General features: G+C 37.7%; 2 pseudogenes; one reads left to right on the plus strand and one right to left on the minus strand.

The window, feature by feature from the left end:
- Nucleotides 1-2,560: 2,560 nt before the first annotated feature.
- LOC118922675 (small nucleolar RNA U3) lies at nucleotides 2,561-2,750 on the minus strand (annotated as a pseudogene).
- A 9,450-nt stretch (nucleotides 2,751-12,200) lies between these two features.
- LOC118922669 (hyaluronidase-1-like) lies at nucleotides 12,201-25,721 on the plus strand (annotated as a pseudogene).
- The last annotated feature ends 1,394 nt before the right edge of the window (nucleotides 25,722-27,115 follow it).

Genomic DNA, 27,115 nt, shown 5'->3' on the forward strand with positions numbered 1-27,115 from the left:
CAGGAAGCACTACCAGACCATGGCTGAGGCTAGGGAGACCAACTCACATTTATACCTGCCTTAAACTTCAGGCTTAAATACCCCCAGGGTAAGTAACATCCTGGTGAATAAAGAATATTGTACTAGAAACTAGAAGAGGCAAAGGACATTACACTCATGACCCCTGATTCTTCCCTGCTGCCATGAGGTTGTGAAAGCTCCCCCTCTGTGCCCTCATGTGAAGGGACACCATCCTTAGGGAGACAGCTAGGAAAATGGAGATCAAATAGTGACTGGGCATTTTTACTCTAGGGAAAGGAACATTATGCTTTTAAAAACATTGGATTGGGTTAAATTTAACTGGAATTGAACAGTTAATTTTTTCCTACTCAGATGTAGGGAATTCAGACAGAAGATCAAAACAATTGTAGATAAAACAAAACAATTAAATTTTATGTGTATATATAGATACCTGTGTGTGTGTAGATGTCCACAAACATACACACATAAAATGCATGTAAATATACATATATTTTTTATATGTATGCTCCCAGACTGGAGCATGTAATTATTGAAGCAAGGTATTTCAAAGATATCTTTCCTTCTGCCACGGATTCAATAGGTAAAGTTGTAGTCTTCTTGTTGCTTTTGTTATTATTTGTTATTCAACAAACATCTATGTAACAGGCACTGTTCTATGCTCTCAGGATGTTAGTGAACAAAACAGACCACGATGTTCACCCTTTTGAAACTTATATTCTAGAGTAGTAGAGATAGACAATAAAGACAGTATTCAAGGAAACAAGACATAAATATAATATGCTAGGAAAATAGGATGTTGGGTCCTGGGGACCTACAGAGATCCCTGGGTCATCCTTTGAGAACCACTGAGCTGCAGCAAAGGCTCTGAGGAAGACACATGACACGTGCCTGGTCAGTTGTGCCAGGGTTCAAGGAGGCCCTCATGACTGGGGAGTGGTCTCCGGGAGAGAGGCAGGGGAGGAGATCAGAGAGGTGACTGATCACATCGGGTAAGGCCTTCCAGGATACTGTCACACCTGACGTTTTACTCTTAGGGACGTGAGAAATCACTTAGGGAGCTTTGAGCAGAATTGTAGCAATGATCGAATGTAAGTTTTCAGGAGGACACAGTGGTTGCCATGTTGCCTCTAGATCAAAGGGAACAAGAGTACACGCTGGGAGACTGGAAAGAGGCTGTCACACTAATTCAGGTGAGGGCATTCATGCTTACCAGTTAACTCTAAATAGATCCACAGACTCACTATACACTCCTTGTATTGTTAAAGTCATGTTATTACCCTCTGACTGATTCACATTCAATGTATCTTCTTACTTCCCTTTCCCTCATAGTCTTATGTAAAGACATTGTTATTTCTAAATTCCTTTAAGTTCCTTCTTAAAAAACAATACAGAAAAAAAATCATTTATTTTCACAGCTCCTTTTTAGCCAATATTTTCAGTTCCCCACTCTTTCATCAGCAGGCTTGTGTTTCTAGATCTTTTAAAAAATATAATACTTTGAAAGGTAATTATGAGTCCTTTTGTTAACATTTTTATTAATCATTTTTCATTTATTCATTTTGGCTCCATGGTTTTTAATCTTTTTGTTCTTTTTATCAGACATATTTTTCTACAAATGAATGTCTTGCATTTTAAATCAGGTCTTTCTTTGACTTCAATTCTAATACGAATTTTTTTCTGAATACATTTTTTGGTATGTGAATTCATTATAAAGTAAAAATAGAGGTTTCTTTTCTTTTGGTACTTAAAAAAATCAAATAAGCCCATCATCTGCTATGATTTAATTAGAATGTAGTCACTGTTTCTCTGCATTTAAAAAATTCTAGTGTAATACTCATCCATTTCAAATCTCAATGTTATTTTGAAATATAATTTATTATGCAACATTGTTATCTATGTCTATTTCACCCAGCAGATTATAAATGCCTGGAGAACAGGCTTCACTAATCTTCCTTTGCACACCAACCATTTTCTTGTTCTCTGTTGGCTCATGAAAATATGGTCAATTTAAGCATTTATTCATATTATTTCTCATTCACTTTTGTTTTCCACACTGAGGCATTTGAAGAAGCTTTATTAAGCCTACTAAAATTTTTTTTAAATATGGTTTTTAAAATTTAAGTGGAATTGAGTGGAGGTGGAGGTAGTCTTGAGAATTATTAACCCAGAAAATAAATTTTGGCCTATTTTTAATCTATGGACTTAATAAATAGGTGAACTATTTTGGTGTGCTCATTAGCTTGAACCAAAGATTACATGAAGCCTTTTATCTCATGGAGAGAAAGAGTAAAAAGGTACAAACTGATTTATTGAAAATCACTAACAATTCTACAATTTAAATTAAAAAATATAAACCTACTTTTATTTCTAAGCAGTTCAAACTAACTCTTACATATACAGAATAAAGTTAAAAAGATATCTGCTTGACATCACTTTTATTGCATGTTTGATTTTATAATTTTTTTGGTTTGTTTTGCAATTTAATATTCCTCCATCTTGTAGGCTAAGCAAAAAGTATTATGAACCTTTTTTATTTTTATTGGACGGTGTCCTCTCCCTCTTACTCTCCCAAAGGAAGGGAGGCATGATCATCAATAGCTAAGGGCATTTGCAAAGCCAGCTTCCTGCTCAGGAGAGAAGCTGCACTTTTAGTCCTAGTTACCTATGTATACACTCAGAGAAACTTCTCTCCTAACAAACTATGTAATGATCTCTGAAAGCATTGTCTTTGAGATTTCCATTTTAGGTATTATATTATTCTTAGTCCATAGAGGACAACTGCTCCACATGTAGGGTGTCCCTATAATTTATTGTGTAAATTGGGACAGTTCTGAGAATTAGAAGGTGTACTGCTAATAGTTACCTGAGGACAATGAGTGTAAATCATGACTGTTCCCAGCAAACCAGAGTACCTAGTCATTCTAGAGACAGGTGTTGGGGAGCACATTTTCCCATAGGTTCTTGGCATCCTAGAGGGGTTGAAATCTCAAGAACAGTATGGAAGAAACGCTTTAATATTTTCCCTGCCTCTTCTCTCATTCCTCCCCTGGGGGAGGAGGAGCTACTTTGCTGATTGATGAGTTTGAGAAAAGAGACTGAGTAAGTAATCTCCAAATATAACTACAGCCAAAGCAGCCAATGTGATGCTCAATACTTCTAAAAATAAAGATTTTCCCAGATGCTTGTTTCAGGAGTTTCTGATATTATATAAGAAGATAATTTTTCGCTTAATTAGTTTAATTTTAAATGTCCATATGGACTTCTGGAAAGTTAAATTTCAACACATCCTTCTCTTCACCTCCCTCTACTGTGTCTTTTCATAATCTTCAGGTAGCATGTTATTTTCAAGGAAACATTTCATCTCATTTTTATCTATCATCAAAAGATACCTTCTCTGTTTCTGAGAATTGTCTGTTGCATTGAATTTAAATTGAGCTCTTGCCTTGTGAATCTACTAATGGGGTTTTATTAAGTAATAAATCAAGTTCCATCTAATTTATTTGATATATTTTATATATTCTTGAGCTATATTTATTGTTAACTTAATTTTTAAAATCTAACTGAAACTATAGAGCCCAAGTTGGGAAGTTTTTGTTTTATTTTTGTTTCTTTTAAAAACTTCCCTACAGAAGAGTGCAACCTAAGTATACATTACTTTTGAGCACTTTATAGATCTTTCTATGGAAATGAACCTTTACTTTTTAAAACAGCAGCAAAAGTTACTGAAGGCAAAACTAAATATTAACAAACACCTATTGTCCAAGGTTTGAAAAAATAAGGTCCCAATAGTCATGAAAGATGCAATGCCATCAAAAATATATCTTTCTGATGATGAAACATCTGCGATTGTATGCTACTGTATTAGCCAGCATTATGTCTAGCTCTGAAATCTCTCCAGACTCAGCTATTATTTCAGGGCCAAAAGACGCCAAGCTCCACACACCTGATTATTTGCTGTGACTCTAGATCGAGTGTCAGTCTGTTCCTTTAGCTCTTTAGGAGTAAATTCAGTTGATTTCTCTGAAGTGGAGGGGCCTGTGGCATCCAGCACACTTTCTTGAGAAGGAATCCTCCCAACACTTGAGCTGAAGGATCTCTAGGGTGAGGTATCAAGCAGGCACAGAGACTGCACTTGAGTCTAAGAAAGAATACTGCCTCCACTGAATTGATTCAGTCATAAACCCCTTCATACTGTGAAATTGCTCTACTGGAGTCACTAGTCGGCACCTAGTTGCCTTAGGAGTTGTCTTGCCTTGGTTCTCATCTTCGACCGTTCATACTTTTCCTTAAATGCTTGTGGTCTCTTACCTTTAGCTACACTGTATTGCCCTCCCAACTCTCTCATGACTTATGTTTTCTCTTTCTGTTTTGGGGTATTTTTCTCTCCTTCAGTTTTGGGGTAGTCCTCAGATTCCATCTTTTAGTGTCTTCTCTTCTCTGTAGATATTTTCCTTCTGTGTCTTAATCACCACCTCAACACAGAAGATTCTCAAATCTACATTAAAAAAAAATTCCTATCTGCTAGACACCTCCATCTTGAGATATCTACACCTCAAAGAGGACTGTCTGTTACCATTTGTATGCACCCTTTGTCTTTCTTCCTCTGTATCTTTCCTCTTGCTATTCCCTCCATCTGGAGTTTGCAATTTCAGCATGTTCAAATTCTGCTTATTTCAAGCCTTAAATGTCACCTCTAGCTCAAAGCTTACACAGATTTTCTTAACCACATTTGATATCTTCATGTTTTGAACTCACATGACATTCTAGGTACATTTAATTTATGGAACTGATTTTATGCTGTATAATTGGTAGGTTATTTATGTAATTGTCTTATCCTCATACTGTGGTTCACAGCTGACTCCTAATATACTATATACATATTAGGAAAATGCAAGCTACCCCCCTCTATAACTGAGCTGATTATCCTCACAAGCCACTACACCCTTGATGTGAATAAAGTGCAGCAGTAAATGGCATTTGGTCTGACACTGTCTTTGTAAAGAAATGTATGAGTGGGTTTCTGTACATGTTTTTCCTGACCTTACCCATTGAGGATAAATGTTTCACATGTGTAACACTGGGGATGGAAAATCTCTACACTTCAAGGTTCTTCACTGCTCTGAGAATCAAACTGGCATGAGCCAGGAGAAAAAAACAAATTTAATTTCCTCCATATGCTAACCCCACATACAGGAGCAGTTCAAAGACAGAAAGGTAAAATGAGGTATATATGCCATCCTGAGCTGAGGAGTGGGAGAGGGGCCTTGGACTTCAGAGGGGAGAAAGGCAGTTCACACACAGGGCAATAAGCAGAGCAGATGTTTGATAACTAGATATTTGCCCTGCCATCCAGATATGTCACTCAGATAAAATTCTAATAACTCTTATCCTGGGGGAAGAACCCAATCTAGATTCTTCTAGGTAGTTAAAGGAGGGGCAGAAGTTTCTCTTGAGTCCTCAGGGTCTTGATTGCCTTCAGCTCAAAATAGTCCACATGCCAAAGTGGCACATTTTGGGGAGATTTGTTCTGCACCCCTTCAGCAGCAATACACAAAACCCAGTGCTCTGAGACCCTTCTTGTGGATATTTAGTATTTTGCTCTGATTTCCCTTTCCAGCTTTTACCCTGAAAAGTCCTAGAAGAAGGAAGAAGTTTCTCATATAATCAAAACTTTGCATTCCTTCTGCTCAAGTGTCCTCTGTTTTTGCTTTATGACCATTGTCATTGTTTGCTCAAGGTTTTGTCCAGCCCTTTTCCTTGTGGCTACCAGTCTACTGCAGATCACTAAATCCTCCTCTCTCTCTCCCCAGGTAGGTGAAAAGCTTGACTCGATTCCACAGGGGAACTGTAGGTCCCTCTAGCAGTGAGAAGCACAATGCTTTGTTCTATACTGCAGCTCTCTTTTATCTAGAGCATGAAGGCTTTTAAAGGAAGGAACAAAGGAGGGTCAGGAGATGGTTTCACCCTGTCTCACTCTGTCCTTGTACCTGTTCCCTCTAGTCTTTAGATGCTGGAGCTCTATCTACCTACACTCCTTTCATATCCTCCAATAACTTCCCTCTTACCCAGTCTCTTTCAGGAAGGCTGAATTCATCTGACAGATCTGACAGATTAGAAGTCTATCTGCAGAGCAGATTCACAGTCCTGGACTTCATAAAGATCAGACTATACGTCTGGACTTCTGCTCTGGTGGCCCCAAACATACTCTGATGTTAAGCAGCTGCTCTACCAGGGGCTCACAGACAACCTAAGTGATGCACTCCACTTGAGTGGAATAGTCTCTGCTCTGATCCACACAAACATGAATTTGCAGGTAGAGAAATCTTTGTACAAATGCACAGAAATATACTACTTTTAGGGTAATGAGGATACAATGGATCTTAAATTCTCTTGATATTTTTCCATATTTAGTGTGATGATCATTAATCAATTTTATAATAAAACAACTATCTTTTAAATAGAAAAAAATCAGTACTCATGCCTGTGGGGTAAATGACAAAATTCCCAGAATCTCCTGCCTAGCCTTAGTTCATTTACATATTAATGAGTGTTTATCACTGCAGAGCCTCCTGTTGATCTGGGGCAAGGGGTGGAGAGAAAACAGCCATTCTCCCCTCTCCTCTATTGCTGGTATGTAATTTGTCTGGCATCTGCCATTCACCAAGGACCCACCAATGGGGTTCTCCCAGAAGGGGCGGGCAGAAAGTAAAGAGTGCACAAGGTGGTGCAGCATGAGCCATGAATGGAGGAGATGGATGGTGCTGAGCCTAGCTAGCAAATTTGAGTAAGCTGTGAGCAATGAAGGCAGTTTCTCCTAACCTACACTTTCCCTTGACTTATTTCAGTTTCACTGGTTACATAGGGGGTTTTGCCCCAGGCCAGGAACACCCTTCCCCCTGGAGTTAAAATGCCATTCTCCCTGGTATTTTAATTAGGAGGTATGTTTCCTCTGCCTCCCCTGTCCCCATTCTATGTGTATGTACACACACTCATACACACCCCCACATACATTAGACTGAATTTCTTGGGCACCATGCTGTGAATGTGGTAAACTGTTGTTTTTTGAATCCAAGTGTTAAGATCTCTATAAACCTTGGCACAATGGACTGAATGTTTGTGTCCCCTGCAAATGCATAATTTCCAGTGTGATAGTATTAGAAGGTCATGCCTTTGGGAGATGATTAGGTCATGAGGCTGGAGTTCCTATGATTGAGATTAGTGCCCTTATAAAAGGGACCCTACAAACTTTCCTCACCCTCTTTTTGCCATGTGAGTATTACAAAAATAAGATGGCCATCTGTAAGCTGGAAGAGGGCCTCACCGAAACCTGACGATGATGATGGCATTCTGATCTGACTTCTAGCCTCCAGAACGGAGAGATGTAAATTTCTATCGTTTATAAGCCACCCTGTCAATGGTAAATTCACTATTGAATTTAGCAGCCTAAATTCACTAAGACACTTGGCTATTGATGAGACATTATTGATTTCTTTGTATCAGTAGACTCTTACCAAGCATTAAAAAACTTTTGCCTTAAGCATAATAATTTCACAGATTAAAGATGCAATCTATTCTCACTTCCAGAAGTGAGGTGAGTTTTCCTAAACCAGGTCTCAGAGACAAGTCACTCCTTAATCTCCAGCCTCCCTTCCCCAGATGTTTTGGGATGATATAGAAGTGTGCATCTGCAGAGCAGTGATGTGTAGTAAACAGCAAGGGTGGAGAAGTCAGAAGTCCATTTATTTGGGTCTCCTATGGCTCAATAGAGGTTAATAACTTTCCTTTGTAGTAGTATTGTATGAGTTTTAAATCCTTTCTTTAATAATATTTTCTAATTGTTTGCTGCTGTTGAATATAAATACATCTGATTTATATATTAATTTTATATCTAGCTACCTGCTAAACACTTCTATTTTTTCAAATGATTTATAGATCCTTTTGAATTTTCTACATAAGCAATAATATCTGAAAATGGCATTTTCAGAAATGAGGAATTTTTATTTTCTTCTTCCTAATTCGTACATCAAAGAAGGAAAGTGAGTAAATGGAATGATAGTAGTGTAAGGTTTTTACATTTTGGAAATGTAAAGTGTTAAAATGTGAAGTGAGAAGTGAAAATTGAAAAATGAGGAAGTGTCAGGTACAAAATGTAAAGTGTGACTAGCAACAAATTGACAGTGAATACACACTGATAAGTCAAGTAATTACACTGTTAGTCCTAGAACAAATACAGCAACATAATAAATAGAGGTATAGCTAAAAAGCTAGTAGATAAAGTGGAACTACAAAAAATATTCAATTAACCCAAGAGAAGGCAGGAAAGTCACAGTAGATTAACAAAAAAGAGAAGCTATAAAATGAAAAGAAGTAGCACTATTAGAGACTTAAAATCGGCAACAGGCATACTTCCTTTTATTGCATTTGGAAGATACTGTGTTTTTTTTACAAATTGAAGGTTTGTGGCAACCCTACATCACACAAGTTTATCAGCACCATTTTTCCAACAGCATTAGTTCACTTTCTATCTCTATCACATTTTGGTAATTCTCATAATATTTCAAACTTTTTCATTGTTATTATATGTGTTTTGGTGATTTTTGATCAGTGATTATGACTTGCTGAAAGCTCAGATGAATGTCAAAATTTTTATAAGAAAGTACTTTTTAATTAAGGTATGTACATTTGTTTTTAGACATAATGCTATTGCACACTTAATGTGCATCAAGTTTATGTTTTAACAGTCCATATCACTTTTTCCCCAAATTTAAAGCCTATATGATAAATATCAATTTCCCTGCTTATTTCTGGAGAACCTCATATGCTTTTTAGGAAATTTTTTTTTACTTCTTTATTCTTTTTTCTATGGAAATTTAAATAATCTGAATTTGACTTAGCTTGTCATTTTGTTTGAAATTGGAAATATGGGTGAATTTGAACAAAATACTCTGTTGAGCCAAATATGCCTTAATCAATATTTCTCTTCTTTTTCTTTTTAGAAAATGACCACTATTCTCTCTCTCTCTCTCTGACAAAATCAAAACCATAAAAAACCTGCAGGTTAAAAAAAAATCTTTTTATGCCAGATACCTTCAACAGGACTCCAATGTTCATGCAAACAAGGCCCATCTTGAGAGAAAATTTACTCTTTGTGTGGAATGCCCCCAATACAGTCTAAAGGACACTAGGACATAGACATAAAGCATACCAGTTTAAACTTGTAAACCCCAATGCTATTATTTACTGAACCCTAAATTAATAATGCATTATCATAATGAATTTGGTGATTAGTGATTTCATTATATGTAGAAAATATCTCTCTCTGGAAGACATCACAAAATTTGCTTTCCTTGAGTGGGAAGAATGACATCCCAGTTACATGTGGATTCAGACTCTACTACATATGCTACATATGCACACACACACACATCTGTAAAGTGTGAATTTAGAACCTTTGTAATTGGCTTACATTTCATTTGAAGAAAAGGTTAAACAAAAAGCATGATAATACCACGTCTTTCTCACCTTTGACACTGTCCTTGACAGATTGAAAAGGGGACCCATGGAATTCAGTGCTATTGGCAAAATGGTATCATCTCTCCCCCATACTTCTTAGGACAGAATATCTAAGATACCAATGACAAGCAGAAGGTTATATTTGGAACTATTTAACTCCCCTTAAGAGTTCATCAGAACTCATGCCATCATACCTTTAACCACAAAGTCCAAGCTCCTAGGTTACTTTTTTCACTTACAGTTTCCTGTGTATGCCGTCTCACAGACCCCAATCCACATCGTTCCTGACTGGGCAAAGGTCTCCATTATGCCTTCTATGACTTAAAATCTGCAATTAAGAAAATCCCATAAATCATACATCTCTTCTGAGTGGTCTCTTTCCTTTCTTGCTGTAACAGAAAACTGGCTGTCCTCAGCTACCCCTGCAGCACACTTTTTAAATTTGTTTAATTGTTTAAAAAAATAACATAAAACTTGCCATTTTTTTCAGTTTTAGGTGTACAATTCAGTCAAATTAAGATAATGCCAAAGTAATAGTTTTCCATGGGCTAGTAACAAAGACATTATGTAACATATACATGTAGAAAACATGACTAAAAGCTTTTAGAAAAGGAAACTTGTAACTGAATTTTATTAAAGCACAATATTTTGGATTTTTGGCACCTTTGTTTCTAAAATGTTTGATATGACGTGACACTTAACAAAGGGTTTTTTTCCAAGGGTGTCACAATTTACTAAACATTTATACCTATGTATATACCATACATGCCATAATGCGAAGAGGGAGGTAAAGAATAATATTTATGGATAGTGTGTGCTCTTCCATTTTCTCTGAATTCCAGATAAAGATAAGAAGGTTTACTGTTATTTTTTTGTGATGAGGGGAATCACATTATGATCTCACGGAAGGAGAAGAGTAAAGAGAGTAGAGACATCTCTGGTGACTTAGTGATTTTTCTAGTGCCATAATACAAATTTCCCATGAGGTTCATTGTCTCACTAATACTCAATTTCCTTAAAAGAGCAAATTATCATTCATAGTTGTTCACTAAAAATTTCAATGTACAGAGAGCCTATCACTTACTCATAGTTCCTTACAAACTTGGTGTGCTATGTTGCAAGAGTTAATATATCATTTTGCTGGTATCTTTTCCTGCATTTAAGGTATTAAAGATAGCAGGAACTGTTGCAACAACATGGATGGAGCTAGAGGGTATTATGCTCAGTGAAATAAGCCAGGCAGAGAAAGACAAATACCAAATGATTTCCGTCATTTGTGGAGTATAACAGCGAAGCAAAACTAAAGGAACAAAATAGCAGCAGACTCACAGACTCCAAGAAGGGACTAGTGGTTACCAAAGGGAGGGGTGGGGGTGGGCGGGTGGGGAGGGAGGGAGAAGGGTATTGTGGGGTATCATGATTCGTGCACATGGTATGTGTGGGGTCATGGTGGGGAAGACAGGGCAGCACAGAGAAGACAAATAGAGACTCTGTGGCATCTTACTATACTGATAGACAGTAACTGCAATGGGGTATGGGGGGGACTCAATAATAAGGGTGAATGTAATAACCACATTGTTTTTCTTGTGAAACCTTCATAAGAGTGTATATCAATGATACCTTAAAAAAAAAAAAAGTAATGTATAACCCAAAACACACCAGAGAAAAATCTGTGATTCCTTTATTTTAAAAACTATGTACTTGGTACAATAATTTAATATTTAACTTCAACCATACTGCTCTTAGGGTGAAATCTCACTGGGTGGAATGCATCAATTATTAGGCAGTCCTTGTATTCTGGAAAGATTCTTTGGCAGTTTCGGTTCAACTGACTATTTAGAAGAGACTTGAGGAACCACGTTTCATTTGGGACTTAACTGGTAAAAATACAGTCCAATTTCTTCATGAGAAAACCATGGAGTTAAAGAATTAATAGGTTTTTAGGCATATTTATGTATCTGAGAGAAGATGACAACACGAAAATGTATAATCAACAGTAGGTAAGTGCTGTATCTTTTCTATTTTAGCCTGTGCTAATTTCAAGGGTAATGGCTGTCTTTCAAAAACAAACGAATAAACACATCTTTGAGGCGAGGTCATTTCAAATAGCAAGCAAGGATTATTGTTATCATTTGTTATTTCTTTTTGTTCTATTTAATATATGCTAACATGCCAACACTTGTTAATTTTCAGCAGGGCATGTTCTTGGAGTCACTTTTCCAGAAATCAGTAAGGAGATATAGCAACCCATTCCTATTTTCTTTTCTGACTCTCCTTACAACCAGAGGTTTGTTGGTATATGGTGGCTTAGGTCAATGTAGTTGGAATTCATAGAAAGTTAAAATCAGAAGAGCTAGAGTTGGCTTTGCTGAGGATTTGTGTGAAAATTTTTACTTTAGCTTTTATTCCCTGGATTTTTTTTTCACATTTCTAGTTAAAAAAACAAACAAATAAACTTCACTTGTGTTAGCAAGAAGCCTCATAAATCTTAAAAAAAAATCAGGTTTACCACTTAAAGAACAGCTTAAACACCACCACGGATTTACTTGATTTACTATTTATTGTACAGGACAAAACTAAAGGGATATGTGACTCTGTTGTGCCTAATTTTTTTTTCATCTTCTTATTTTTAAGGGCACTGCTGTCATGGTGAAAAAGTACAAGCCATGTGTGACCCGTGGGTGGCATGAGTTAGGAGTGCTGCTGCTCTTGATCATGTTCACCCATTCAACCCTCAATCCAGAAATGCCTGCAGTAATCAAGAACCGACCTTTCAGCATATTCTGGGCTGTCCCAACAATGCAGTGTTGACATTTCTTCAATGTGGATCTGAATCTTCAATTATTTAATATTATATCAAATCCTTTAGAGACTCAGAGTGGGTCAACCATTGCCATATTTTATCCAAATGAATTAGGCTATTATCCTTATTTTTCTCAAGATGGAAAATCCTTTAATGGAGGGATACCCCAGAATATGAGCCTTTCTAAACACCTTTGGAAGACCGCTGATGAAATTGCAAGTTATTCCTTGGTAGAGATCAGAAAGCCTTGTTGTGGTTGACTGGGAAAGCTGGAAACCCCAATGGGATAGAAATTGGGGCAATAGAATAATATATAAAATCTACTCCTTAGCCTTCACTAGAAACCGCCATCCTGACTGGTCAGAAATGAAAGTGGGAAGAGTTGCGCAACAGGAATTTGAAAATGCTGGAAGGAGTATTATGAACACTACTCTCACACTGGCTTTTAGAAATGAGACCAAAATGTTTATGGAGCTTTTCTCTCTATCCAGACTGCTAATGATTACAGGACAAATGCACAGAGTTACACAGGTAACTGCCCAAATGATGAAATTTTCCGCAATGAACAACTCCAGTGGCTATGGGAAAAAAAGCACAGGGCTTTATAGTTCAATATATTTGGATAAAATATTGAAGTCAAGTTTAAATGCTTTGAAATTTGTTCATTATCGAGTTAGAGAAGCCATGAGAATTGCTGAAATGGCTAGACAAGGCAGTGTTTTGCCAGTCTTTATTTTTTCCAGACCATTTTATTTGCATAGTACTGAAGCTTTGTCACAGATAAGAAAAAATATGGACACTCACATAAAAAATGGAAACTTAGCAGAATGTCTATATAAAGTCTAGGAAAAGATGTTTTAGGATACTTATTTTCCTTTGACAATAGAACACTTTTTTACTACTAAAGGTATATGTTTGGTTAAATATCAAGCCAATTCTGAAACTCACTAACAATTAGATGTTTACTTAGAGTCTTTAGATGATAATTCTTACCAGCTTAGCATTTGCCAGGGTTTCCTGCAGAACCGTTGTTAAGTTTGAGTTAAATCATAAAACAGATAGATTAATTGTAACCAGGGAGAAATTTCAGAGTCAGTATTTTAATATGAAAGAGTAGCAGCAAATTTCCAAATTAAAAAATAACATACAAAATAGAGCTTGGGTAAGTTGTTAGCCAACTATATTTTTGTTACATTTTTATGTTTTAATTGATTAAGTCAATTGAAAAATAACATAGATTCTGTTGATTTTCTCTTTAAGAGTCTAATGGTTAGGGTCAAGGCCTTAAAAAGGGTTTATATAAATGGACATTATCCTTATACCTAACACAAGGTAGGAAGCACAAGATGTGGGAATGAACTTGTTTAAAAAATAGTGAGTTTGCATGGGCTGAGCCAAGATGGCGGCGTGAGTAGGACAGTGAGAATCTCCTCCCAAAAACATATATATTTTTGAAAATACAACTAATCCTAAAAGAGAGACCAGAAGACACAGGACAACAGCCAGACTACATCCACACCTGGGAGAACCCAGCGCCTGGTTAAAGGGGTAAGATACAAGCCCCGGCCCGGCGGGACCCGGGTGCCCCTCACCCCAGCTTCCGGCAGGAGGAGAGGAGTTGGAGCAGGAGGGAGAGGGAGCCCAGGACTGCTCAACACCCAGACCCAGCCATCAGGACCAGAGCGCAGACACAGTGCATGTGTGGAGTGCTGGAAACTAGGGAAACAGGACAGCAAGACCTTTGAGTGGGTCCTGAAGCCGGCACCCCTGTGACAAAGAAAAGCGAGTGCTTTTTGAAAGTCTTAAAGGGACAGGGACGCCACAGCTGGACAGAAGCATCCTGGGTCACAGTTCAGCAGCTGGAAATTCCAGGGAACTCCGGGTGCACTAACCCCCTGGGCAACAGCTCTGAGACCCTTCATGGAGGTAAACAGCCAAACAGCCCCCCGTCCATTACCCCTCCGGGGCCCCGCCATAGCAGTGTAGCAGCCTGAGGCTGGCCACGCGCACAGCAAGGGAGCTTCCTACATACCAGCCGGGCAAGATACAGAGACCAGTCTACACGCAATTGCCCAACACAAGCCACTAGAGGTCGCAGTTGTCCCAGTAAAGAAAGGCCAGGACCAAGTGGAAAGCCTTGGCTCTCCCAGCTGACAGGAAGTCAATAGCTCACCATTGCACCTATCAACATGAAAAGGCAAAAAAATTTGATCCAGTTAAGACTAACCCAGACAGCTTCAACATCTGCTACATCTTCCCCTGCGAAGGAACCTGGGGAGATAGATTTAACCAGTCTTCCTGAAAAAGAATTCAAAACAAAAGTCATAACCATGCTGATGGACTTGCAGAGAAATATGCAAGAACTAAGGAGGGAGAATAAAGAAATAAAACAAGCTCTGGAAGGACTTCAAAACAGAAAAGACAAGATGCAAGAGACCATTAATGGACTAGAAAACAGAGAACAGGAATGCAGAGAAGCTGATGCAGAGAGAGATAAAAGAATCTCCAGGAATGAAAGAATTTTAAGAGAACTGAGTGACCAATCGAAACGGAACAATATCTGCATTATAGTGGTACCAGAAGGAGAGAGAAAAAGGGATAGAAAGTGTCTTTGAAGAAATAATTGCTGAAAACTTCCCCAAACTAGGAGAGGAAATGGCCTTTCAGACCACAGAGGTACACAGAAAGAACTCCCATGACAAGGGATCCAAGGAGGGCAACACCAAGATACATAATAATTAAAATGGCAAATATCAAAGACGAGAACAAAGTATTAAAGGCAGCCAGAGAGAAAAAAATGGTCACCTACAAAGGAAAACCCATCAGGCTTTCATCAGACTTCTCAACAGAAACCCTACAGGCCAGAAGAGAATGGCATGATATACTTAATGCAATGAAACAGAAGGGCCTCGAACCAAGACAACTGTATCCAGCGCGACTATCATTTAAATATGAAGGAGGGATTAAACAATTCCCAGACAAGCAAAAGTTGAGGGTATTTGCCTCCCACAAACCACCTGTACAGGGCATCTTACAGGGACTGCTCTAGATGGGAGCACTCCTAAAAAGAGCACAGAACAAAACACCCAACATATGAAGAAGGGAGGAGAAGGAATAAGAAGGGAGAGAAATAAAGAATCATCAGACTGTGTTTATAATAGCTCAATAAGCGAGTTAAGTTAGACAGTAAGATAGTAAAGAAGCTAACCTTGAACCTTTGGTAACCACAAACTTAAAGGCTGCAATGGTAATTAGTACATACCTTTCAATAATCACCCTAAATGTAAATGGACTGAACGCACCAATCAAAAGACACAGAGTAATAGAATGGATAAAAAAGGAAGACCCATCCATATGCTGCTTACAAGAGACTCACCTCAAACCCAAAGACATGCACAGACTTAAAGTCAAGGGCTGGAAAAAGATATTTCAGGCAAACAACAGAGAGAAAAAAGCAGGTGTTGCAATACTAGTATCAGACAAAATAGACATCAAAATAAAGAAAGAAACAAAAGATAAAGAAGGACATTACATAATGATAAAGGGCTCAGTCCAACAAGAGGATATAACCATTCTAAATATATATGCACCCAACACAGGAGCACCAACATATGTGAAACAAACACTAACAGAACTAAAGGAGGAAATAGAATGCAATGCATTCATTCTGGGAGACTTCAACACACCACTCCCTCCAAAGGACAGATCCACCAGACAGAAAATAAGTAAGGACCCAGAGGCACTGAACAACACACTAGAACAGATGGACCTAATAGACATCTACAGAACTCTACATCCAAAAGCAACAGCATACACATTCTTCTCAAGTACACATGGAACATTCTCCAGAATAGTCCACATACTAGGCCACAAAAAGAGCATCAATAAATTCCAAAAGATTGAAATCCTACCTACCAACTTTTCAGACCACAAAGGCATAAAACTAAAAATAAACTGTACAAAGAAAGCAAAAAGGCTCACAAACACATGGAGGCTTAACAACATGCTCCTAAATAATCAATGCATCAATGACCAAATAGCAAAAATCAATGAAACCAAGAGCTGGTTCTTTGAGAAAATAAACAAAATCGATAAGCCTCTAGCCAGACTTATTAAGAGAAAAAGAGAGTCAACACACATCAACAGAATCAGAAATGAGAAAGGAAAAATCACTACGGACCCCACAGAAATACAAAGAATTATTAGAGAATACTATAAATACCTATATGCTAACAAGCTGGGAAACCTAGGAGAAATGGACAACTTCCTAGAAAAATACAACCTTCCAAGACTGACCCAGAAAGAAACAGAAAATCTAAACAGACCAATTACCAGCAACGAAATTGAATCAGTAATCAAAAAACTACCAAAGAACAAAACCCCTGGGCCAGATGGATTTACCTCAGAATTTTATCAGACATACAGAGAAGACATAATACCCATTCTCCTTAAAGTTTTCCAAAAAATAGAAGAGGAGGGAAATCCCCCAAACTCATTCTATGAAGCCAACATCACCGTAATACCAAAACCAGGCAAAGACCCATCAAAAAAAGAAAACTACAGACCAATATCCCTGATGAACGTAGATTCAAAAATACTCAACAAAATATTAGCAAACCGAATTCAAAAATACATCAAAAGCATAGTACACCATGACCAAGTGGGATTCATCCCAGGGATGCAAGGATGGGTACAACATTAGAAAATCCATCAACATCATCCACCACATCAACAAAAAGAAAGACAAAAACCACATGATCATCTCCATAGATGCTGAAAAAGCATTCGATAAAATTCAACATCCATTCATGATAAAAACTCTCAACAAAATGGGTATAGAGGGCAAGTACCTCAACATAATAAAGGCCATATATGATAAACCCACAGCCAACATCATACTGAACAGCGAGAAGCTGAAAGCCTTTCCTCTGAGATCGGGAACAAGACAGGGATGCCCACTCTCCCCACTGTTATTCAACATAGTACTGGAGGTCCTACCCACGCCAATCAGACAGAAACAAAGAAATACAAGGAATCCAGATTTGTAAAGAAGGAGTTAAACTGTCACTATTTGCAGATGACATGATACATAAAAAGACCCTAAAGACTCCACTCCGAAACTACTAGAGCTAATATCGGAATTCAGCAAAGTTGCAGGATACAAAATTAACACACAGAAATCTGTGGCTTTCCTATACACTTACAATAAATTAATAGAAAGAGAAATCAGGAAGACAATTCCATTCACATTAGCATCAAAAAGAATAAAATACCTAGGAATAAACCTAACAATGGAAGTGAAAGACCTATACCCTGAAAACTTACTTAATAGAAAGAGAAATCAGGAAGACAATTCCATTCACATTAGCATCAAAAAGAATAAAATACCTAGGAATAAACCTAACAATGGAAGTGAAAGACCTATACCCTGAAAACTATGACACTCTTAAGAGAAATTAAAGAGGTCACTAACAAATGGAAACTCATCCCATGCTCTTGGCTAGGAAGAATTAATATCGTCAAAATGGCCATCCTGCCCAAAGCAATATACAGATTCTATGCAATCCCTATCAAATCACCAACAGCTTTCTTCAATGAACTGGAACAAACAGTTCAAAAATTCATATGGAAACACCAAAGACCCCGAATAGCTAAAGCAATCCTGAGAAGGAAGAATAAACTGGGGGGATCTCACTCCCCAACTTCAAGCTCTACTACAAAGCCACAGTAATCAAGACAATTTGGTGCTGGCACAAGAACAGAGCCACAGACCAATGGAACAGAATAGAGACTCCAAACATTAACCGAAACATATATGGTCAACTAATATTTGATAAAGGGGCCATGGACATACAATGGGGAAATGACAGTCTCTTCAACAGATGGTGCTGGCAAAACTGGACAGCTACATGTAAGAGAATGAAACTGGATCACTGTCTAACCCCATACACAAAAGTAAATTCGAAATGGATCAAAGACTTGAATGTAAGTCATGAAACCATAAAACTCTAAGAAAAAAACATAGGCAAAAATCTCTTAGACATAAACATGAGTGACCTCTTCTTGAACTTATCTCCCTGGGCAAGGAAAACAAAATAAAAAATGAACAAATTGGACTATATCAAAACTGAAAAGCTTCTGTACAGCAAAGGGCACCATCAATAGAACAAAAAGGTACCCTACAGTATGGGAGAATATATTCGAAAATGACAGATCCGATAAAGGGTTGACATCCAAAATATATAAAGAGCTCACATGCCTCAACAAACAAAAAGCATATAATCCAATTAAAAAATGGGCAGAGGAGCTGAATAGACAGTTCTCTAAAGAAGAAATTCAGAGGCCAACAGGCACATGAAAAGATGCTCCACATCGCTTGTCATCAGAGAAATGCAAATTAAAACCACAATGAGATATCATCTCACACCAGTAAGGATGGCTACCATCCAAAACACAAACAGCAACAAATGTTGGCAAGGTTTTGGAGAAAGGGGAACCCTCCTACACTGCTGGTGGGAATGCAAATTAGTTCAACCATTGTGGAAAGCAGTATGGAGGTTCCTCAAAATGCTCAAAATAGAAATATCATTTGACCCAGGAATTCCACTTCTAGGAATTTACCCTAAGAATGCAGCACTCCAGTTTGAAAAAGACAGATGCACCCCTATGTTTATCTCTGCACTATTTACAATAGCCAAGTTATGGAAGCAACCTAAATGTCCATCAGTAGAAGAATGGATAAAGAAGAGGTGGTACATATACACAATGGAATATTACTCAGCCATAAGAAAAAAATAAATCCTACCATTCGCAACAACATGGATGGAGCTAGAGGGTATTATGCTCCGTGAAATAAGCCAGGCGGAGAAAGACAAGTACCAAATGATTTCACTCATATGTGGAGTATAAGAACAAAAGAAAACTGAAGGAACAAAACAGTAGCAGAATCACAGAACCCAAGAATGGACTAATAGTTACCAAAGGGAAAGGGACTGGGGAGGATGGGTGGGGAGGGAGGGATAAGGGCGGGAAGAAAAGAAAGGGGGCATTATGATTAGCATGTATGTTGTTGGGGGGGGGCACGGGGAGGGCTGTGCAATACAGAGAAGACAAGTAGTGATTTTACAGCATCTTACTATGTTGAAGGACAGTGACTGTGAGTGGGTATGTGGGGGGGACTTGGTGAAGGGGGGAGCCTAGTAAACATAATGTCCTTCATGTAATTGTAGATTAATGATACCAAAATAAAATTAAAAAAAAAAAGAAAATAGTGAGTTTGCAGACACTTGGAAGTGTTAAAGCTTTAGTTAGATTGTCATTTAGATATGACATTGTTTGGTTTCAATCATTCGACGGGTGGTTAGATATAGAAAACCCTTAAATGTCCATCCATACCTATGAACTCACAATCCTATTATTCTAGTGCCCAACATACAAACAACACTGTTGGGTAGACAATACACAGCTCATCTCAGACCACTTGTGTTTGAGATAAGGGTGTTTAAAGCAGTATCAAGTCTTCCTCAAATATTTCAGAATAAAATCTATTGACCCAAATGCTGTTGATTAGACTTGATATTTCTCTCATTGCAGGATTCTTCAGAAGTATTCAAAAATGGGATGTTCATTCACTAAGTTTAAGAGGAAAAGATATACAGCATCATGACAAAAAGTTGGAGGATATCAGAAGTGCCTGCCCATCTGTCCCTTACCCAAACATAGATTCTTCTTACCTGGCTGCTGCTGTAGCCATTTTTGATGGGGCTCCCCCTATTCCAGAAGAAAAACTGCTATTTGGAGACAGTATTAATTCCTAGAAAATTTTTGAGTGTTGTCTGTTCTGCTTCATATAAAGTAGATAACTGCACGCCACTAGTTCTAATTCTAATTCTGCCTTGATAGAATAAATCAAATCCTTCTTTCAAAAGCCAGTAGTCCAGATGTGTGCAGACATCAGTCATATCTACCACAGTTGTCTTGATCAGTCACTCCTCAAGGAACAGATCTCTCAAATAATCTCACTTTCTCAAATCCTTTTGGGAAAAAAACCTAGGTTATATTATTCATTCAAAAGGTACTTAGAGAGTGTGTACGGTATGTCAGACATGATATGTTATTAATAATAACAGTAGAAAACAATAATAATCCACACAGATAGTTTGCATAGAAAATGAGAGACTAAGATGAGCTATATTTTAATGAAAGTGTGTTCATAACTTTTCCATTCTATTGTTAGATTTTTGAAGTAAATTGTGGACTAAGAATCACCTCTGAGCTCTACAGAAATCAATAGACCATGTACTGTACTCACTAAAAACTATAGAATTACTGGAGTATTATTACATTGAAGAGTTTTAATACATGCCATTGCCTTCCATGTTTCATACATCCACCACCAGTATGGATCTTTCTCACCTATTGTCTAAATAACACAACTTTTCAATGAAGTCATCCCCAACTCTGCTGGATATTTTCTTTCAGAAGTGTCTCAATTTAAATGAGACACTTGACTTACATTTAAGGAAATTGATACTAGTTAGTATAATGGAAGATCTTTCTTCCTGTTGTATTAGACAAATTGCAAAAGACATGTACTAGTGTTACTGGAGACTTCCTATAAAGCAGAGAAGCTTTGCTATAGAATGGCCATTTTTTCATTCTAGGTTTGAAATCGTCTGCCTTACATGGGATATCTGATTTTCCACACCTCATAGTGAAGAAAAGAATGAAGATTGCTCCATCCATCATCCCCTCTACCTTTCACCTCTCCATATTTCTTGTTTCTTTGCTCTTTGTCTATAATCATGAACATTACTGCCTCAATTCTCATCTGGGTGAATTATAATCAACTTAGTCACCCAACTTGAGAGTTACTTGGATGCTGCTCTTTTTCCATTATTCAATAGGTAACGAAGACTTATCCATCTTAATTTCCAAATAGCTCTTTAATCTTCTCCCCTGCTTTACAAGGACTGACAATGACTTTGTCAAGACCCTCGTCATGTCTCACTGAACAGTTTCCATCATCTCCTAATTGGTGTCCCTGCTTATCATTGTGATTTCCTCTTCCAATACATTTTTTATGTGACAGACAAAACAGCTATCAAAGTTACAAATTTGTGGCTTTCCAGTACTAAACATTTTTTGTAGTTCAGTGCTGATACTTCCAAAGGGTATAGAAGACTCTGTATTTGGATCCTGCTTATATACAGGTATTCAGATGCATTCACTTTTCCCCAGGTCCCCTGGGCTTTACTGGGCAGCTCTCTGGATGGACTGTGCTTGTTTTTGCCCACGAACCTCTGCCCTTATTATTCTTACTAGACATAACATTCTACTCTAGCCTGTCTCACGAATTTACTCATTTCCAAAGACCCATCTGAAATTTCACCTTTACAAGGAAGCCTTCCCAGACTCTTCCTTGCAGCATTAAGTGCTTCATCTCATCTATATATGCTGTGGGTGCTAATATGGAACTTTATTATACTGTAATTACTTGTTTATATGTTCATCTCAACCATCACACTAGAGTGCTCCATCAAGGACAGGAACTGAAATCTATTTCATTTTTATATTCTCAGTGTCTAGACTACTGCCTGAAACACCATAAATACTTATCCAATAAAAATGTAAGTAAGTAAGTAAGGCAGAATTACCTTTTCCAATGATGCTCTGAGATCCTTTGTTTTCAAAATGGAGATAACTTATCAATGTGTTCTTTACCGCAGTTGATGGATTGAGTCTTATCACTGAATTGTCAGTGACTGAATCTTGGTTGTCAACTAATTATGTGACTTCTTTTATCTAGGAGGACTTTGTAGACACTATTGGTGAGAGTGCAGTATTGGGGGCAGCAGGAATAATATTGTGGGGAGGATCTGAATATTCTCATTCAAAGGTAAGCAGTGACTTCTCTGTCAGTGTCTTAAATATATTCTAGACATTGTTTTTTGTTTTAATTTTTCACATAGATAAATAGTTGCTTTTATCCATTCACTTGACTTTAATGAAGTTGAAGGGCTGCAGGGACTAACATGGTTTGAGCACCGACTCTGTACCAGTCACTGTGGTTAGGAATGGTGTGGACAGAGCACAAGTGTCCCAATTGGACAACCCTAAGTGAGAATTCAATTTTTACATTCCAAGGGTGTCATCTTGGGCAAGTTCATTAACCTCTCTGTGCCTCAGTTTCCCCATCTAAACAAAAAATTACTGAAATAAAACCTGCTCTGCAGGAATTTCCATGGATTCAGTAATAGTATATATGTGACAAAGAAAAAGAATACTTAATTTTGAAAGTAAATATTTCATCCACACTAAGGAGGCTGGATTCTCCAAAAGTGATTATTTTCTGATAAACTATGATAGAAATGCTTGTGGGAGGAAAAAATATATATGTACTTAAAAGTTTATTAATAATCTACTCTTGATAGAAGTATACAAGGTAACTCTATTATTTCCCCACAGTGGACTTGGACCACATTCTGTTGGTCGCCTGTTGCACTGCCTAAGTGAACATGCTGAGGCCACAGTTTTTCCTCACATTCCAGGTGTTAACAAATAGTCCCACTTTTAGGTATTAAAACATCCAGTTTCATAAAATATAAAACAGCCATCTCTTTCTTATTTGGCCTGGCACAGATCAGCATGATGGCATTGTTCAGTTCAGGAGGCCTGAAACTGGTGGCTTGGTTACCAACATTCACATTTTGTCACCTACTGACCATGTGACCTTGAACAAGTCACTGACTCTACAATTTCTTTATCTGTTAAGTGAGGAGAATAACAGTATCTATAGCATTATGTGTATGTCTATTATGAGAATTTCATTGTTAATACATGTGAAGTATTTAAAGCAGTACCTAGAACACGGCAAGTGCCATGTATGTTCTGGTGATTATTATCCAGGTTAAAATTTCTCAGCCTCCTGCCCCGCACCCCAAGCTTGGGTCCCAGGTATCAAGGAGCGCAGTCAATTTCTTTGTTCATTTGTTTCAAGGATGGGTGTAGGAGATTGGCTCGGGAGGAGGCAGGTAATGTAAAGTGGGCAATGTAACTTTTATTATACCTCCAAGTTTTTGCTCCTGAGAGAGTGGAAAGAGGGAGTTGGCCTACACTGACATGGGGGAGGCTGAGAGCAGGCTGGGAAGAGGATCAGGAGATCAGAATGGAGTATGTAAAGTTTGAAATGCTTGTGAGACATTCATCCAGGTAGAGATGTCAGACAGGTAGGTGGATAAATCATTGGTTCAGGGATACAGTCTGGGAAATTCAGGGGTTCTACTTAAAGCAATGAGAGGGAATGAATTTACCCAGAAAAAGTACAGACAGAGAAGAGGTCCGAGAATGAAGCCTAGGGCACTTGTACTGTTAGGTAGGAGCGATGAGCAGGAGCTAGTGCAGGACACTACGAAGGAGCCTCCAGCAAGGGAGGAAAGAACCAGGACGTCCCGGAAGCTAAGCGAGGAAGGTGTTTCAAGGAAGGAGTCTGGGACAGAACAGAGGACGCCCACATTTAACTTGTTGTGTTTACCTCTGTTTTGTGTTCTCTTTGATCATAATCTGCCCTCAATCATTTTCTTTTTCTTTCTTTGCTCGATGGTTGGCTTGCTTTTATTTTATTCCATCTGTCCTAGAAAACCCCTTAGATGCCTCAGACAAGGAGTCTTGTCCTGACCAAAAATAGCATTTGTTCCTAAATACAGTATGAGGCTGGCCTATTCTGAAAATGTCTGAAACAAAAGTGTTCTACACAGAATTTTCAGAACTTGTTAATCCCAAAGGGGATACTGTGTTCAACTGCCTGTCATTAGGGACTTTATTCTCCCTTATGACTTTCCATTTTAACCCCCTAAATCCTTTCTAGATGGATTCACAGGTGTGGGGCCTCTTTTCACTGAGAAAACTATGCATTAGTGTTAATATTGATGAAAATAATTGAAACATTAATAGAAAACTCAGTTTATATTATTAATGAATCTACTAGTATTTTCCCATGTTCTTTCCTATATGGATCAAGACAGGCATTTGTCAAGATTCTAGCCAGGTTCTTACAGGTTAGCTGATGATATCATTATCATGTCAACTAGGCTAGCCCATTCTAGTTGCATGGTATGATCATCGACAGATGGAAATGTGTCCTAGTGTTAAAGTCTGAAAGTTGTGGACACATCATGACACCTAAATGCAAATTTGTGGGAAGGCCACCCTATTACTGGATCCTAAATACCAGTACAAGTGACTCAGGTCTTGACAGCAGCAGTAAGAAATACATCCAAAATTCAAGTTTCAGTTGTAATTAATGATCTTTTATATTCTACTTCCTACAACCTGATGCATTAATAAAATACAGTATATTTATATTATAAATGCTAAACCACAGCCCAAATGTTATAAATTTATATAAAAGTCTAAAAATACAAAATCATACTACATATTGTTCATAATTATGTATATGTGTAGTAAAGTTATAAAAACATTGATGCAAAGATTACTCCCTAACTTCAGAACTATTCTCTCTGCAGAGGTGGGGAGAAGAATGGGATAACTTGGCAGTCTTAGAAAAATCTGACCTAATGTTAGCGCATACTAAGTATCACTGTTGAAGATGTTTCACAATTGAAGTTCAATTTAAAACAACCATCCAGTGTTAATGATTATCTTTTTTGAAATATTGCTACAAATATCTCTTTATATTAACAAATATCCTCTAGTGGGGAAGTGTGCAATCTCCTTCCCCAGAAAATGGTATGAAATTGCTTGGTCACAGTCTTCCTCATCAAGGATGTGGACCTTCCTCCTCAGCCTTACCAAACAAAACTTCAGGCATGAAAACCATCTGGATAAAGGGATCATATTCTGAGAATTATCTAAATCTCTATTTTTCCCTACAAAAGACCTGCTTATCTGTGCAAAAATCTATTCAAGGGTCACTGGGCCATTATGCTGTTACTGTGACATCTGCCTCCAAACTCTGCAGCCAAAGTCTATGTAACAATAATGGAAAATGCATTTGAAAAACACCCAAATCCCCCTCCTGTCTACATATGCCTGACAGCAGCAGTAAGAAATATGTCCCAAATAAGAGTTTCAGATACATCCTTTCTCCTATCAATAAGCTGAAGACAATAAAGGACATGAAGAAGGGATTTGTGTGTCACTGCTACTATGGCTGGCATGGAGAGTCTTGCCAGCAACACTCATCAGAGTTCTTAAGAGGGAAGAAAACAACTCCAACAGTGAACTGTAATTCATCAGTTTTGCTCAGCATGACCTTATCTGTGGTTCTGCTGAAATTTTTTTATTCCCTGCTACAATGTTAATAACAATAAATAAATACGTACCATCAAATTGTGATAGTGTTGTGGAGAATAATAAAGGGTAAAGGAATTAGGGAGTGTGGGAGAGGACTGGAAATTGTATGTATGGTGGTCAGATATGGCCTCCCTAATGAGATGACCAGAGGCAGGAGAAGCAGGTCATAAATTAACCTGAGAAGAGCATTCTGGGACTAGGGAGGCGCAAGAGCAAAGACCTTTAAGTAGAAGCAGGTCTGGAACGTTTCAGGATGTCAGGAAGGCCCGTGTGGCTACTGCAGGAGGAAGAGAAGGGAAGTAGGAAACCAGGTCATTAATTAGCTTTATTTGCACTAAGAATCTGAGGGAAGGTACTTTTTTTTTTCTTAACTGAAGAGCAATTCCTGGAAGAAAGTGGATCGAATAATAGATCTACATTTTAAAAATAAATATACACTTAAATTGTATAGTAACAATAGCATCTATTGTGATTAGATATTGCTACAATGTGTTTAAGGCTCCAATCATTTTTAGTAAATTGAAAAATCAATAAGGTCATATGGAACGTGGAATATGCAATAACATGGGAGCTAAAGAAGGTAACCATTGTTATGGCTGTTTGCACTCCAAGGATTGGGAAATCTGAAATAATACGAGTGACCCCAAGATACAAAGGCATAGGGGCAAGATCTATACTGAGTTCTATAGGGTTTGATTTTATCCAAAGTATTACTAGGGCTCTTGGAAATTTGTCAATCTTCAATATCAAAAGGTAAGCCCTATTAGATTCCCATAAAATGGAATTTATATAGGACATTCTTTGATTTGATACTTGTTAGTTTATTGAAGTATATTGTAAGTAATTTCCTTTCAGTTCTCTATTTATGGCAAGTTATTTGAAAAATCCATGTGGTCACTTGACCCAACCTAGTTGGAATCCAGATCCTTTCCTTTTTTAAAGACTAGAAAGAGATTATAGTATCCCAAATACTATTTCCTTCTTTAGCTTAGGGAAGATGTTTTCCTATCTGACACCTTCCCAAGATTGAACTTTCACAGGTACTTCATTTTGACATACAGGCAGAGCTTAGGTAGATAGAATTCAGACTTTGATTAATTTGTCCATTCATTTGTCATTCCTTCATTCATTTTTAGAAGTAGGGTTAAAGAGGCAGTGAGGCATAGTAAGCTGAATTGAGGGTTGTTTGCTAAGTCCCCCTATTTTGTTGGTATGCTGTAACACTAAGGCTTCTATTACAAATTAGATTCTTTTGCCCAAGCAAGAAACATTTTTACAACTATTAAAGTTGGTACCAAGCCATGGTATGTGAAAAGGAATGGCTCCCCCTATCCTTACGTTGATAGACTTTTTCAACAATTATTATTTCAGGGTTCTGATATGCAATGGATTCCAGTAAAACACGAAAAAGCAAATATGAATAAATATTACCACCATTTTGAAGATGAAGAAACTAAGACATGG

Source organism: Manis pentadactyla, chromosome 7 (assembly GCF_030020395.1).
Source record: "Manis pentadactyla isolate mManPen7 chromosome 7, mManPen7.hap1, whole genome shotgun sequence".
NCBI lineage: Eukaryota > Metazoa > Chordata > Mammalia > Pholidota > Manidae > Manis > Manis pentadactyla.